The 4,995-nt window shown below is 41.6% G+C and overlaps 1 pseudogene; it reads left to right on the top strand.

Moving 5' to 3' along the window:
* The first annotated feature begins 239 nt into the window (after window positions 1-239).
* Window positions 240-2,822, top strand: LOC146510870 (general transcription factor II-I repeat domain-containing protein 2 pseudogene; annotated as a pseudogene).
* The last annotated feature ends 2,173 nt before the right edge of the window (window positions 2,823-4,995 follow it).

Genomic DNA, 4,995 nt, shown 5'->3' with positions numbered 1-4,995 from the left:
TGGTCCTAGCACTGAACCCTGTCCATAATTAACCTCAGTGTGTGAAGAGGACTCTCCATTTACATGCACAAATTGGAGTCTATTAGATAGATATGATACAAACCACTGCAGTGCAGTAATTACTGCAGTAATTCGCATGACATCGAGCTGTATATCAAGAAACTAAATAGGTTTTTTGATATACAAAATATCCATTTGGCGCTAGTGCCGACCAGCACTAGAATATATTGACCCACATCTTAGACCATAGGTGTCAAACTCTGGCCCGCGGGCCAAATTTGGCCTGCAGCCTAATTACATTTGGCCCGCGAGGCCATACCAAACTACTATTAGAGCTGGCCCGCCGGTCTTATACAGCGCATGTACTGCTAATACTACAAATCCTACAATGCTCTGTTGGCGTTTTGGCGCGTCAGTCAGGACAGGACCCATTAACGCCCTCTCCTCTGTTGACTGTAGTCATAGCAACCGTGCGAATACTGCCGCGCTACCTCTCCCAAAATGGCGAAAAGAAAGAACGAAAACAGGAGCTTTCTGGACAGGTGGGAGACAGAATATCTGTTTACCTATGTAAAAGATAGACCTGTTTGTCTTGTATGTGGAGCTCATGTGGCTATATCCAAGGAGTACAACATTAGACGACACTATGAAACGAAACACCAAGAGAAGTACAAGGACCTGGACATGACTCAAAGGCGCCGGAAAGCAGAAGAGATGAAAAGAAGTTTTGTTTCACAACAGACTATGTTTAAAAAAGCCATATTACAAAGTGAGGCTGCTGTAAAGGCTAGTTTTGTTGTGGCAGCAGAGATCGCAAAATCAGCCCGGCCCTTCAGTGAGGGAGAGTTTGTGAAAAGTTGTATGATGAAAGTTTGCGACGTTGTGTGCCCAGAGAAGAAGCAAGCATTTTCAAATGTTAGCCTGAGCAGAAACACAGTAGCTGATCGCACACGTGAACTTGCCAACAATCTAAATAACCAGCTGATGGAGAAGGGAAACAGTTTCGTTGCATTCTCCCTCGCTGTGGATGAGAGCAGCGACGCCTCTGATACTGTCCAGCTTTCAGTCTTCATCTGTGGTGTGGACTCAACTCTCTGTGTTACGGAAGAACTTTTAGGATTAAAATCAATGCACGGCACAACCACAGGGAAGGAAATATTTGAAGAGGTTTCCAAATGTCTAACTGAAATGAAGTTGCCATGGGAAAAACTTGTGGGGTTAACGACAGATGGTGCACCAGCGATGTGCGGTCAAAGGAGCGGACTGGTGGGCAGGGTACGGGAGAAGATGCGAGCGGAGAACTGTGCAGGTGAGCTGACTGTTTATCACTGCATCATACATCAAGAATCACTTTGTGGCAAAGCCCTAAAGATGGAATATGTTATGACCGCAGTAACACGAGTGGTTAACTTTATAAGAGCCAAAGGTCTGAATCACCGCCAATTCAAATCTTTTCTTGAGGAGTGTGGTTCGGAATACGGAGACGTGCCGTATCACACGGAGGTGAGGTGGTTAAGCCGAGGAAAAGTACTGAACAGATGTTTCGAGCTACGCGAGGAAATATTTCAGTTTCTGGAAAGCAAAGGGCAAGACACAGCTGAGCTCAGGGAGCAAGAGTTTCTGTGTGAGCTGGCCTTTATGTGTGATGTCACGAGCCATCTCGATGCGCTGAACCTGCAGCTTCAGGGACGGGGGCGTATCATCACAGATATGTACGCTGCAGTGAGGGCTTTTAAAACGAAATTGTGCCTGTGGCAGAATCAGATGCTACAAGGAAACCTGGGCCATTTTCCCTGCTGCCAAACGATGAACATGCAGATCTCTACTGCTGTGTTCCCATGTGCACAGTTTGCTGAAAAACTCTGTGTACTCAGTACTGAGTTTACCCGGCGGTTTGCCGACTTTGATGCCCAGAAATGTCGATTTGAACTGCTCAGTAATCCTTTTGCAGTTGACGTGGCAAAAGCACCAACAAACCTCCAAATGGAGCTGATTGAACTCCAGTGTAGTGACACGCTGAAATCAAAGTATGATGCTGTGGGCGCTTCACAATTTCCACATTTCATCCCTGACACAATGCCTGGGCTCCGCACCCACGCTGCTCAGATGCTCTCCATGTTCGGCAGCACTTACATATGTGAGCAACTATTCTCCTCAATGAAGATGGTTAAAACATCTCACAGGAGACGTCTGACCGATGAACACCTTCACTCGATCCTGAGGATTTCCTCAGCTCAGAGCCTGAGCCCAGATATTGAGGAACTAGCATCCAAGAAGAGATGCCAGGTATCTGGCTTGGATGCATCAGAGTAGATCAGTGTGTAGCAAACTGAGCTATAATTAACATTTTCTTTGTGCAATTTGTCTTGCTACTCCCAGACATGGGCTTGAATGGTTTCACGTTTAATGATATTTTTATTAGTTAAGTGGTTTATTATTGTTATTTTATTTTTACATTTATTATTAGCCTGGGGAAAAAGTTTACTGCTAAAATTTAATTCAGAAGGCTGCAAATACAATTTTTATTTAAGAAATGCATTCCAGTGATATGTTATTTAATTGGAATTTCAATTTTGCATGTGTGCAATATTAAGTTATATATTTTTATATAAGTTATATATCGTTCAGTATTAAGTGTTGCTTATTCCATATTCAGTTTTTCAGCAAAACTTATTTGAGTCTGTAAGAAAAGGTTCCTTGTTATATCTGGAGGAAGATTTTTTTCAATAAATATATTTCATATTAATGTTAGCCCGCGACCTTGTTCCAGTTTTGAATTTTGGCCCACTGTATATTTGAGTTTGACACCCCTGTCTTAGACGATGTGGAGGAGAAAGAGCCGAGCAGGCAGGCTGTTAGGCTAATGTTAGCTCGACAGTTAAGCTAGTACAGCTCACTGGGAAGTAGATCTCAGAGTGTATTTAGCTGGATTAGCAGATGTTAAGGTCAAACTTTATACTAATCAGCAGTTCTGAAGATTGGATCACAGTTGAAAATTCCAGCAGAGATGCTAGAGGGGGGACTGAGTCCAACCTGTTAACCTGTGAATTTCTGGCTTTCATCTGCTCATTTTTGCCATGTTAGGTAGTTAATTAAGAAGGATTTTGGTTTGCATCATATTTCCACTGAATCCCCAACTGATTTTCTGTTGGGTGATTATCATTAACTCAGAACAAGGGGATAAGTGCATCTTTGAATTCAGTTGGTGGTCTTCCATTCTCCAACCTTTCCTCACAACAGATAAGATCAAAATCAGCTTTTGCTCAGAGTGGGTTAGTTATAATTATAAGTATTGTTTAATTGATTTGATTATTGTTTTATTGTTTTAATATTTGATCTTGCTTTTGCTCTTGCTAAATTGGTTTAATAAAATTTCCTGCAATTGAAGTACAAATTGTGGACATTCACTGTGTAACCTTTTGTGAAACAATAAAAGCAGAAGTCTGAATATTATTTTTTTATTAGTGCAAATAGCTCTTACATGTGTCCCTAGCAATAATATTAAAAATAATCTTTCCTTGGAGCCTGCTGTCCAGACTACTAAAATCACCCTGGAAGTAACAAGCGGTGTTGGTCAAGTTACTTGGAAAAAGTAATCAGTAACTAATTACTGATTACTCCCCCAAAAACGTAATCCCTTTATAGATCTTTCAGCCCAATTCTACTTTTTCTGCATAATCCATCATACAAAATGTAATCAAATGGAAAAGTCTCTTTTTAAAACTTGTTTTATTAGTTTTAATCTTTTAACTTTGTGCATCAAGCAAAAATGCAATTATCTGCAACATTCTCTGACTGGAAGAAATTAGTTTAACATTTAAACCTATTTTCTGCACATTCCAGCACATAAAATAAAATATTTTTTGTGTTTACACTCAGTCTTTCAAATAGATGCAAGTAAAACACAGCAGAAAATAAATAAAGTCAAAGACTAGTGGTCCTGTTGCTCTATTTTCACCTGTAAAGCAGGAGTGGGGCAGGCGGAGGTTTACCCTGGTGCAGGTGTGCAGCGGTCAGTGGAAGAATCCGCGAGTTTCTCTGTGAGTTTCCCATTACGTCGTAGCTACTCGGTGCTTTCTCGGAAGTTTAGGGGGTTTTTTCGCTGTAAAAAGAAGTTTTCTTCCCACGCACAACGGACACTAATGTTTTTGTCACTTTTTATGGAATCAAACTCAAAGTAAGGTCAGTACTTCCACGCTTTAAACGCTGCACGCTCATACTCTCTCTGCACTCGATATATGATCCATTGTTGATCTGCACACAGCTGTTGTCACGAACGTCGCACTCGCTTACGTCACTGTCATGAGACATTCTCGCAAAAAAATCACGGTTTTAGTAACGCAGTAACGCAGCGTTCCTACGGGAAAGTAACGGTAATCTAATTGCCTTTTTTGCAATAGTAATCCCTTACTTTATTTGTTACTGAAAAAAGTAACCGGATTACAGTAACGCGTTACTGCCCATCTCTCGTGACGACACAGCCACTCCATCTCAAGTCACTGCTGCGCAGACTCTAGCTCCAGAAGTGCAACAGCAGCACCACCTGGAGGAAGCTTCATTTGACCTGAATGAAACGTCCTGGTGCAGAATGTGCCACTATCATTGGAGGTGAAACAGGCCAAATGATGACTGTCCCTGCTACCCCTCCACCTCCTCACAGCCAGCGCCAGTAGCCAGTCCTGCAGCCCAATCAGGTATAAGTTGTGTTGACCTGAAGTGCATAAGACATTGACGAGATTCAGGCATGTTTTTAGAACGTCTAAATAAACTCAGCCCTCGCACAGTGGAGCAAATTCTCTTCTTAAATGAAAACCAACAGGATGACCTTATATGCATTATTTGTTTATTTTACAAGTTCACAAGTTTCCCTTCCCAGTTCATAAACAATTCTACCCCCAAGTCAAAAACCTAAACAAGAAAATTTGGCCAGTATAATATTATTTTTAAACATACCAGTCCAGCTGGTCAGTGGTTATTTACATAAATTAGACAGAC

Source organism: Neolamprologus multifasciatus, chromosome 9 (assembly GCF_963576455.1).
Source record: "Neolamprologus multifasciatus chromosome 9, fNeoMul1.2, whole genome shotgun sequence".
Lineage (NCBI taxonomy): Eukaryota > Metazoa > Chordata > Actinopteri > Cichliformes > Cichlidae > Neolamprologus > Neolamprologus multifasciatus.
The sequence above is the reverse complement of the archived record's forward strand: the minus strand, read 5'-3'. Positions and strand labels throughout refer to the sequence as shown.